Source organism: Arvicanthis niloticus, chromosome 9 (genome assembly GCF_011762505.2).
Source record: "Arvicanthis niloticus isolate mArvNil1 chromosome 9, mArvNil1.pat.X, whole genome shotgun sequence".
NCBI lineage: Eukaryota > Metazoa > Chordata > Mammalia > Rodentia > Muridae > Arvicanthis > Arvicanthis niloticus.
In genome coordinates, this window is record NC_047666.1 from 57,632,490 (window position 1) to 57,645,281 (window position 12,792).

The 12,792-nt window shown below is 37.4% G+C and overlaps 1 protein-coding gene across 1 annotated transcript in view; it reads right to left on the reverse strand.

Moving 5' to 3' along the window:
• Erc1 (ELKS/RAB6-interacting/CAST family member 1) overlaps positions 1–12,792 on the reverse strand; it is a 288,788-nt gene that overhangs the window by 131,055 nt on the left and 144,941 nt on the right.

The following is a 12,792-nucleotide window of genomic DNA, read 5'->3' on the forward strand; positions in this document are numbered from 1 at the left end:
TCCACATGGAGACAGGTAAGATGGCTCAGTAAGTGACGTGAGTTGGATGCCCTGAGCCCACACACAGGTAGGAGAAAAACTATTCCACAGACACCAACACATGCAGCCATATCCCCGCACCCCAGCCCTTTCTCTCTCAAACTATTTAAATATGTTTAAATAGTTATGAACATAGGAAAACAGAACATAAAATATCTCTAGTTAAAGAAGACATAATCATAAAAAGGAATTCACACACACACACACACACACATCAGTTATAATAAATGAACACAGTGAAGTTACTGGACTCAAGACTAATCCATAACTGTACAACCTACAACACTTTCTGGATTCTTGGTGGTTTCCTTACACTGTAACTTAATGTGTTCTTCCATGTTCAGATTTCCTGTGAGCTTATAACCTAAGGATTCCCACAGACTGGGCTTTGACTTCTTGTTATGTTCGGACAGTGTCCCATCACGAGAAGATCATATCATTCCTACTGTGTCAAAGGGAGATACCTTACGGCTCACTGTGGCAATACAGTTTCTCAATTACCTTCTAGGAACTTCTTCCATTATCTTCTCTAAAAAATAATTTATTTTTTGAGAGAAGCATATGCCACAGTGTGTGTATGGACTCCAGGATACCTGAGGAAGTCAGTTCTCGTATGAGTCCCAAGGATCAAACCCAGGTCAGCAGACTTGGAAGCAAATGTCCTGACCACCTGAGCCATTTTCCAGTCCCACGTAAGATTATCTTAATACTAATATGTGAAGATATAGATATTTTAATTATTTAAGGACCAGCTATATAGTTTCTTTCTTGAAATCCCAAGTCTAATTTATCCCTAACTGCTTGTTTCTGTTATTTTCTTAATTTCACAGAGCTACACACAAATAAGCATTTAAATCACTTCTCCCAGTTCAGAGCTCATCTGGTACTTTTGTCTCAGGATCATTTGATAAGGTACTTGAACATAATTTATCAAACATATATTCTAAGATTTATGACTATGTTCTGTTTAATTTTTTTCTTTACAAAAAGTCACATGATTATTTCCTACTTGGTATCACTGCTAGATTGAATTAGTGGTTCCAATTATCTACTCTTCTACAACAGGGCTTCTCAGCCTTCCTAATGCCGTAGCCCTTTAATACAGTTCCTCATGTGGTAACCCCCAACCATAAAATTTTCACTGCTATTTCCTAACCGTAATTTTGCTATTGTTATACATCATAATGTGAATGTCTGATATGTTACCCCTGTGCAGAGTTGAGAACTGCCGCTCTATAGGAACAGCATATAGTATACGCAAACTGCTGCCATGATCTCCTGGCATGAAGAAGACCTTGACTTTGGCTAGGCTGTGTGAGCTGCCTTGAGCAATGGATTGTTAGCTGATGTGACACAGGCTGAGACTACTTCTGGCACTGCCAAACTAACAATCTTCAAAGTAACTGCTGACCACAGTTATGTCCTCAAATGAGCCATGTTCCCATTAAGTTTTTTCTAAGACACCAATATAAATCTCTGGACTTGAAATTTGTGGGAAAGTTTTAATTTTCATTTTTCAGGTTTTCTTTCTCATATTTAACAAGCTTTGCCAAGTACTATTTTACTTGGCATTGATAATTTACTCTAAATGTTCAAATTACTGGCAACGACACCTATCGTTTTAACTTAACTCTGTGGGACTAGTAGTTACAAAAATACAAGAATTCTGAATATCATCAACTGAGTATCATTCCTTCCTTCCAAGCTCACCAGAATTACTCTGGACTCTGTGGGTTGCTTTTCTGTAAAAGCAGGGTTAGGTTTGGTAGCCTACTTGCTCTTCCTCCTTGGGCTGTTTGGGCTGCTCTGGACTGTTCGTTTCTTATTGTCAAAATAAAGCCCCAAATGGGAGCCTAAGAGTTTTCCAAGTATCACCTGCCTATTCTTACTCCTGTATTTTCCCTAGCTTTTAATTAACAAAAGCATGTATTTCAACAACACTCTTTAACTGTTTTCTTAGTGTCTAGTCCACCACGTTGAGTAACATGTTCTACTTTAGTTCAGAACTTTCACTTCTTGAGGTTCCTGCATTACTAAAGTACATGTTTCTTAAAGAATGCCTAATTTTCTATGCATCTGACTGCTAGGTTTATAAAGTATTTCTGCCTCTGATCATACATATATCCAAGTAAATTTAATTGTTTCCTTAGATTTATTTATTTTATTTAGTGTGTATGACTATTTTGCCTACATGCCTGTATGTGTACCATGTGTGCCTGGTGCCTGAAGAGGTGAGTGTCAGATGCCCCAGAATTGGAGTTGTGTGGGCAGTTGTGAGCCACCATGTGGGTGTTGGTAACCACACCTGGATCATTTGCAAAAGCAGCAAATACTCAGGAATGCTGAGCCATCACTCTTGCACCTCCAAATAAACTGTAATACATGTTTATACACAAAGCAAGAATGGTACCCAGAAACCAGGATGTCCACCTAATCACTTGATTTGCTCTCTGGCTACAAGTCAGGAAAACAAAAAACAAAAAACAACAACCCTGAAAGTCAATTCAAATTATCCTGTTTTCTGTTTCCTTTCTGCAATCCAAAAGAACACATTCAGTCAGTGAATCTGGCTATCCAGGACACTCATCAATGCCTGTTGGAAAATTTGGAGTCACTGTCCCTAAGAAATGAAAGTATGACAACTGAGGAAAAGGAGAGATAAATCTTACACTAAATAATTAAGAAATTCTCCATCATTTTAAATGTGCTTTGAGCCACAGAGCAATTTTTAAAATGCAGTTAAGATGAATGTACAAAAATCCCTGCCAGAACTGGAATTCAAGCATATAACCTAACTGTCTACAGTAAAATTAAGGAGAAAGCTCAGGTCTGATAATGTGTGATGCCAATAGAACCAGATGGTTTATTTAAATCACAAGCTAATAAACTTTTATACAAAACAAAAAGGGAGCAAATTATGACTCAACCACAGACTATTTTCCTTAAGAAAGCAAAACAACGGGAACCTTCCAGTCAGCATCGTTTCCCATCATCCTCTGCTTCACAACTAAAAGCAAAGAATACTTTGTAGTTTTCATGTTGTTTAAGCAGAATCTTGGTAGGACCTTCTTGGAAGAGTAAGTATGCTTGAAAAAAGAAGAAAATAACTAGAAGAGAAGAGGAGTGGTAAAAACAAAAACGAAGTAAAAGACAGCCTTCAAGAACGCCTAACGACTACAGTCACATGAAAAGCCGTCCCATGAAAAGCCTATTAGCTTTCTCAACTTCAACACAATTCTAGATTAAGACTTAACCTGCAACCAGACATGGTGGTGCAGACCCTTAGTGCCAATACTCAGGGACTAAAGCAGGAGGATCTCTGAGTTTAAGACCCTGCCTTTAAAAAAAGATTCAACATGTTGTATAATTTAGGAGCTGGAGACAAAAAAAAAAAAAAAATGTATACAGTTAAAGGCTGGTAAACATTTCTGAAATATTTAGAAAAGACAGACAAAAACACAGACAGACATGCACATTCTCTGTCTCTCTGTCTCCGTCCCCCTCTCCCAGCCTCTCCTAATAACTACTCTAGGTTCCTTAGAATTGTTATTAACAGGAATTTAATTCGTAACAGAGCTTTATGCTGCTATTTGTATTTGTAAATGTTACAGATTATTTTCCCAGTATTTCTTCTTGCTAATGCGAGGTGCTTCTTTGACTAATAGGAAAATATTACTTTGTCTGACTGCTCTGAAAGGCCTTGCTCCAAATCTTTCATATGTATTATGCTATTATAGCTTCACAGGAATTGTATGAAATAGGTATTATTGCTATCATTATTATAATTTCTATGAAAGAAAAAGGTTCAGGGGCTAAAGCTCTTTCCCAGAGAATGCAGAGCTGATTGCCACCTGACTTCGTCTTACCCCCTGCCCCCAGACAGCTTGTTCAACTAAAATGCATCAGCACTCCTGAGAAGAGCTCTCCAACAGGCTTCCACAAGGATACCTACTGACTTATTCTTGGGCATATCTCCATGTCCAACAAGGTATCTTTCTTCCGTTATTCTTCTGCCCAACAAAATACTTGACTCCTATCAACTGCCAGATACCATGCTATGTATCAAAGAGTATCTCTATACTGTGTGCTACAGTCACCAATTACACAACTTAACTGTAAACCAAGAAAATACTATGCAAAAGAGTACAAGATGCCATGAGAATAGATAGCACAAGGCCTTGGTGTTGTCCTAGGATTAAAGTGTCTTTAAGACTGACCAGATGGGCTGGGCGGTGGTGGTGCACGCCTTTAATCCCAGCACTTGGGAGGCAGAGGCAGGCGGATTTCTAAGTTCGAGGCCAGCCTGGTCTACAGAGTGAGTTCCAGGACAGCCAGGGCTACACAGAGAAACCCTGTCTCGAAACAACAACAACTACAAAATCTAAAATAAAATAAAATTAAATGAAATTAAAATTAAAAAAAAAAAAAGACTCCCCAGATGGGGAGAATAAAGCATTATAGTTGTTCCCTGTGTACAACAGCAGAACCACAGGAATGCATACTCCAATGAATTAAATTATGAAAATATCAGAAGCTCCAGAACAAGGAAGTAAGGATGTTAGTGTGACAGAGAAGTAAGAATAGATAAAAAATATTAAGAGATTCCTCCTTCATTTGAAATGTTAATGGGGCATGGGGCGGTAACAAAGGGATCTAACAGAGGAACAAGGATTTAGAAACAAGACAATTATTAGGATGATGGGCAAGAAACTGAAACAGAATAGAGAGAAAAGTGAGAGCAAGACAAATGGGCTAAGATGAAGTAAAAAGCAACTGAGATACTGAGTGTGGTACATGATCAACATAAGGCAAGAAAGCCAATGATGAGAGGAAGATGAGAATGGATGAAGGTGGAGGCAGACTAGATCAAAGCAAGGATTAGGATGCCTGAGCTGGAATGAAGACATACACTGAGAGCAAAAGCCAGTGGTCAAGAAACTGAGGAAACAGTTACAGATGGTTATGATATAGATATTCTCTCCAGGGCTTCAATGAAAACCTTCAATGCTACAGCTGAATGCATGAGCCTTGACGAAGTCAGGCTTCTTATAAAAATATAAGGCTTGAAGGTCCACAAGAACAGACAACATGCTGATACAGTTGCCAAGTCCAATGATTCAGAAGACAAAGCAAGGAGACATGAAAGGTACAGAAGGGTTAAGTCAAGAAAGCACAACCCAATGGGATAACACTGTGGCAGAGCTCATACCAGAGGGCTTATTTCCAGGACAATGTCTGAGAGTTCACTAGTTCATCTGAAGTGTCACTAATCCCAGTGGATCAGGATATCAAAATAAGTCAGAGCCATCAAAGAGATTATTTTTTCATATCTATACTCTTCATTTAAAGGTACATGTAACTTAGAGACTTCTACATGTTTTCTATTCTGTTCACTGAAATTTCTATTCATGAAATTCCAACTGAATATTGACATATGCTAATGGTAGCTGATACTACTAGCTCAGCTTAGGTTAGATTCCAGACTATCAGATATATCTATGAAGAATCCAAGTATGAGTCACAGACAACAGACCTAAAAAAAAACATCTTTTCATAATACAGCTTTGAGTCCTGGCAGATTTCTTGACTTTTTATACATAGTACATTTCCCCCATTAAATCAACATTCTCATATATCGTGACAAAGAGGACTTAGTAAATGACATGTAAAAAGTGAGTATGCTCAACTGGGTGAAGAATTTATAAATGCTTTTGCCATCTCTAAAGTCTGTCACGTCTGTAACAGCAAGGGAAGTAGAAGTATGTGCGCAGCTGTGACAGGCTGGCAGGTGGCGGGATGAACGCTTGTTGGCTACACCTCCACTCTGGGGCCTTCACGGTTCTGGGAACTAATCTTCTGTAACTGAAGACAAATTTTAGAAGAAATAGAAAACATGTCCATGTGAATGAAATGTTTCTCTCAAATAATCTCAATTTTCCTGTTTTTAAAACTGTTCAATCAAGTCAGAGGCTTAGGTAGATACACTCTGTAAGAATCACTCAGCACTCCTAAGTGAAGCTGAAGAGGCAAATGCTCCCAATAATACCTGGACACACGTGTTCCCAGCAGCTATCATCCTGCTGCCAGGACTTGTGTCACCAAGGTTGGAGAGAAGCTATAAGAAGAGGAATGTTTGATTGTTGATAATTAGAGTAAAATTTGGCAATATAACATCCAAACAAAAACAAAAGGTTTCTGTGTTAATACCCTGCAAAATATTGTTTTGGAAGACTGGCTTTTTTTTTTTTTATTACTTATATTTGTATGATTAAGTACCTTCTATAATCTGGTTGTCTCAGCAACAAACAGGTTCATAACAATCAAGAAAAATTTTAAAAATATAATTTTTTGTACTTCCGTAAGAAAGAAGGTTATAAATAATGTGAATACCAGGTCACACTTTCTTTTACAAATAGCACTAATCAAGAAACAGCAACTATTCTATTTTAATGAAATACATGGCTCTCCGTTGCTGAGGGTCACTGCATGGCATATATGGGATCAGAGGACTACTTGTAGGTTCTCTGGAGTTGGTTCTTTCCTTCTATCACATGGAATATGGGGATTAAACTCAGGTAAACAGATGTGGAAAAAGAAATTAGTCATTTCAGTTTATCAGAAATTTACTTTGTCAGAAAGAAAAATAATGAAATTTAATATCTGACAACACAAGAATGCAGAAAGGGAACTCCTAAGTATCTAGTGAGTATGTACAAACCTGCACACACAGAGGATTACATGTAGACACTACCGCCCCTCACACACACACACACACAGAGAGAGAGAGAGAGAGAGAGAGAGAGAGAGAGAGAGAGAGAGAGAGAGAAGCCATAATACAGCTCAGTGTTTAAAGGGAACCTTTATAGGTTATTTCAGTGTGAGACATGAGTGGCTTGCAAAGAAAGGAGCTTAGAGAAGTTGGGGACTTACTAAATCACAACTAGTAAACAGAATAAGGAATAAAATTCATATCACTTGATTTTTGGTCCAATACAATTTACACTAACCCCCAGTGGATTTTTAATAGTTTATAAGGAGAAAGAAATAATTATCAAACTAGAATTTAGGATGTAATACATACAAGAACTATCTACTGGGTAGGACATATTATACTGTGGCACATTTCTCTAGGAAAATACCTTGCATTGCAAACATTCAGTATGATGTACCTAAAGACAATATCAACTACACACAGAAACCAGTAAGAAGCTGCCCCTGATCACTGTATCTTGGATAATTACTGCCATGATCAGTAACTGGGTTTATTAGACTTCTCTGTGAGAGATATCAAAATAAATCCAAACTGCTCAAGCACTCACTGTAAACAGATTCTATGTCCAGCTGTAGACTTCCCCAATGCTCTCTATTATAGTAGATCTCACACAGTGTAGACAAAAGTATAAAACACGTCTAACATGAAAACAGTGCCCACAGGCCCTGACACTCATCTCTGAGGCACAATTCTGGAGAGTACCAATCTTTTCTTTTAGGTCCACTTTGGATTACTTTTCATTGGATTACAACTTTAGAAAATATCAATGAAATATTAAAATGCAAGCCTAAATTTAGAGGAATAATTTCTGAATGTCATGAACTATGTAAACACATTTTTAACTTTTAAAAACATGTTTAAAAGTAAGCATGATAACAAAAAACAAATCTAAATGCATACCTTAAACAATTACTATTAGAAAGCAATCAGATTTTGAGTGTTGGTCCTGATGTGGTTACTTCCTGGAGCTTCAGAACTGCTGTAGTAGCTATCTACTGACCCCCACTGGCAGAGTGACAGAGGGAGTTATAATGACTAACACCTGACTACTGTAAGTTTTATACTTTATTTCAAGATAAAATTTAAATGCCGTAAGAAAACAGAAGATCAATGTGAAGCAATCTAATGAATCACAGATGAATCCTCCTATAATACATTCAGTGAAGAAAATCCACCACTAAAAGATTATGCCATTGGCTAAAGATGTTTAAATTCTACATTATGCCCAGTCTCACTACCTAGCACATAATTCAATTTCTGTATTTTTCACAGCACTTTGTTTTCATTTGACATTTTCCTCAATATTTCTATCAGAAAGCCATATCTTTTAGCATTACTAATATAATTACTTTTAAAATCATGCTGTTCTTTTTACTTGTTAGTATTACAGACAGTTGGTAGTATTTTACCTTTTATTAATTTCATTGAAACGGAGATATACTTCATTTAATATAAAGATGTCAATAATTACTTTGAAATTATTTATAAATATGATTTTAAACAAAATGAAAGGTAGTTTCAAATGAGTCATTTCACTTTTATTCAGAAGTTTTCCTTGCTAAAAGATAAAATACATGCAAGAATGGAATTTAATGTTTGATAACCCAAGAATAAAGAAAGGGAACTCCTTAGTATTAAGTGAGTACATACATGCCTACACACACAGAGGCTTACATGCAGACCGCATCCTCAACACAGAAGCCACAATAAGGCTCAACATTTGAAGGGAGCCTTTTTGTTCAAAGTGAAATTACTCCTTTTTCTCACAAATTATAGGTGCTATTAAATGCAGAGAAAGATCAGATTAAATCAGTCTTGAGGCAATATTTAAGATGTCTAACACTCTTACTATAAACATGTAGGATCTCATACACTAACTAATACATAAAATTAAAAGGAGAACTTTAATAAAGGTTTAAAAAAAATCACATTGAGGGTTGCAAAAGAGCCCTCACTTCTGATAAGCAGTTGCCTTGCAAACATGAACTCAGTACTAATCTCAGAACTCATCTAAAGACAGCTGGACACCATGGCACATCTGGCAATCCCAGGGCTAGAGAGGTAGAGACAGATGTTACCTAGGGATCACTAGCCTAGACTAGTTAAAAGCTCCAGATCAGTGACAGACCTTGTCTCAAATGGGCTGGGGATATGGTTCAGTCACTAAAGTATTTTCATACAAGAATGAGAATCTGAGTTTGATCTCTAGCACCCACATAAGAAAGTCAGGCATAGCAGAGTGTACATGTAATCTCGGTGCTGGAACAGGAGGACTCCTGGGGCTGACCAGACATTCTAAGTAAATGGGTAAGTTCCAGGCAAGAGACCTTGTCTCAAATAACTGAAATAGAAAGCCTGGAGACAGGGCTCAGAAGTCAAGAGTTCCTGCTGCTCTTGCAGAGGACTTGGGTTCAGTTCCCAGCACCCACATGGCAGCTCACAACTATCTACAACTTTAGTGCCAGAGGGTCTGACACTCTACTTCTGGCCTTTGTAGGCACTTGGTGCACAGACATACACACAGGCAACACACCCACAAACATAATGTGCATGTGTGTGCGCATGTGTGTTCTTATGAGTAACTAAAGAAGATACCTAATATCGATCTTTAATTGGAACAAACATGCACAATCCACGAAAACACAAAGGTGGACAGTACCTGAGGAAATACACCTGAGGTATCTTCTGACCTTCATATGCATCTGCTTCCATGCATGTGAGCAGATACACATTTACTTACCTACAAACATAGAACATGCACGCACGCATGTACATACATACCCCAAAACATAGCATGTTGTAATATCCATTATTTTACTTACTTTATAGTTTTATAAGTGGCTACAATAATATAGATGGTTTGAATTCTTCTGACATTCATTCTCTAAGTGTCTGAGTTTATATACTTACTAATTGATATTTGAGACATTTTCACTAATAAATGCATTGGAATGAAGGTTATTTGGTTGATATTACTACAAACAATTATCATTCTTCTAACTTAAGACCATTTCCTACAGTCTTTCTCAGGTCAAAAAGAGAGGTCTAAATATGAAGATTTCTGCTACGGTAGTGCTCAGTTACTTAACAACTACTTTCAACAGGCCAGAGGCCACACAATTTTCTTTGAAACAGCATTCCTGTTGGCCTCTGAAGTTTCCTGTCAAGTTCAGAATGGCTCCTGTTTTGAGGCCAGCTGTCACCATTAAGACAGATGATGATATATTTCCACCAGACTTATTTCAGGGTTTAATAAGTATGTGATCTTTATAACCAGATACCAAACCAACTAGATTGTATTGTAAGAGAAGAATCTACATAGTTCTAAGAAATATGTTTGTATTTATAATGCTTTTAAGCCACTTAGATTTCATTTCACTTCAATAATCTGCCAATAGAGATATCAACTCAGCTTAAGACTCAGAAGGGTAAGTACAGAGGTAGCACTATGTGAAGAATTGTCCATAAATGAAGCTGATGGGATGGTTCAGATGGTAAAAATACCTGCTGTCAAGTATGATGACCTGAATTCGAGCTTCAAGACCTGTATGGTGGAAGGAAAAAACTAGCATCCACAGCGTGTCTTAGGCCCTTCACAAGTACGCTTTCATATGTGTTCCTCCCCATACTCATAAAATGTAAAGAATTTTTAAAAACTTGAAAGTAGCCTATAAAGTACACAATTAAAAAACTAGACTTTAAAACCTTAAAACCTATTTCTAAGGCAGGAAAAAATGAGACAAATATTGAAAACCCTAATGTCAGAGTTAAAGTATTATCTAAAAGGAAAATCAAATTACAAAAAGATTTTCATACTAATGGGATACCATACTACACGACATTATAATAGCCTGAAAGCTTCTGAATTCATACATATTTGTGTTTTACAAACCACTTACTTTTTCAGTTGAGGACCAACTGTTACCTAAGACTTGCATGCTAGCTTCCCTTAGCTAAAACAGCAAGCAACAGGTGGCTAGAATTTTGAGACATAGATTTTCCTCCTCTTAAAGACAGGGTAAAGATAATATTGATTTATGTGTTTCATTTGTGCTTTCTAGTTATAATCTTTTAAAAATTAAGAACTAAGAAATGTAAATGTCTTGAAAATAGCTATTCTAAGTATTTAAATATGTAACTGAAATTATGTTATTCTGTCCAGACAAAGTGCTTTAGTATATGCAGCAGAAAAAAGCAACAACAGCTGATTCAGAGAATAAAATATTCTAAAATACTGCTTTAATAACTATTGCAAAATCATAAAATTAATACTATCTTCCAGGATATTTAGTTACTAGAGTGACTCTGCAATCCTCAGGCATGCAGACTGAGGTCAGAAGGAAATTCCACTCACTCCTTCACTAATGAAATAGAATTATGTCACTTAGATACTCACTTAATGCTACTGTTTTCCTAGCAGGTTGTTGCTACCAAAGCTATAACAGTACACAGACATACCTCCCGCCCCTAGGGAGCCCATATTCTACTAGAGAAAACAGTGGGTGTATTTTCAAGTAATACACCTATTATTTATTACATAAATAGCTAATAATAACAGCTTACAAAACAATGATAAGTGAAGGGAACTATTCAAAAACCCTACGAAGACACATGACTCAGACCTGAACCGTCATAGAAGTTCTACAGAAGTAGGCCACATCCAGACTACTGTTACAAATAGGAATACTGCTCCAAGTAGACAGATCCCATACTCTAAGAAATGAAACTATTCTGTACTGTTCTGTGAGAGGACCAGTGGCCACAGAGGCTTGTTTTCTGCCCAGATGTGCTGTTTAAGTGATTAAACAATAGGATGGACAAAGCACTTATTCTCAGGAGTTGGCAGACAAAAGATAACTGGTAACTGTTGGTACCTTGTTTTAAGATTAAGCTGTGCATTTTGTAAATCATATTTCAAGTAATGAATCACATTTTAAGGAGAAAATAAAGTTTAGTTCACAAAGATGGAATATATTCTTACTTACATGCATGTCAGGTTAGCTGGACAAAAGTTGTAGGAAGAAGATACTAACAGAAAGTCAAAGAGAAGAGGGTGGGGCTGGGATGCTCAGAGCACCTGAGCTCCACCACATGGGGATCTGAGCTCCACCACAAAACAAAGCTGGGAGGAGTCAGACAGTTTGACTGCTGAAACTCACTATACAGTAACCCTAAGTCAGATGTTTCTAAGAAGAGATGACATCAAGTCAAAACTAATAAAGACAAAGAATGCCATCAGTTATGAATAAAGTGATCAATCAAGAAGTTAGGACAATTATAAACTTATATGCTCCAAGTGTTGATATACCCAATCTTATAAACACCATCATTCAGGACACTAAAGCACTAAAGGCTATGACTGAAGCTACCACAGCTATAAAGGAACTCTATGAGGTACACATGCTTTGAAGCAGGCACTTCTTTACTGTTTAACTTCCTTAATTCCCAGTAACAGCAGCTTCTCAGGAGGGAGGCTATCCCATCAGATTCCTACTACTATGCTACTGAACTCACTTTACCTAGTGTCCTGGACTAGATTTATGTCCCATTTGACATGTGCTAGAGTCACTTGAGAAGAGGAACCTTCAACAGAAAAAAAGCCCAATTTGCCTGTAGTCAAGCCTGTAATGCATTTCTTAATTATGTATTGATATTGAAGGGCCCAGGCACCCCTGGGCATTTGAACCTGGGGTGCTATAACAAAGCAAGGTGAGCAAGCCAGGGGATGGGAGCCAGGAAGCAACACTCCTTAATGGCACCTGCATGGAGGGGCCTCCTGTCTCCAGATCCCTCCCCTGCTTAAGTTCCTGGCCTGACTTCCCCCACTGATGACCTGGGATGTAGACAGAAATAAACCCAAGCTGATTGTAGTTATGATGCTTAATCACCAGAATTGAAACCTAACTAAGATGCCTAGATAGTGTTGATCATCCTCTCTCACACACAAAGGGTAGAGTGCTACAAAAATGAAGTGTTATGGT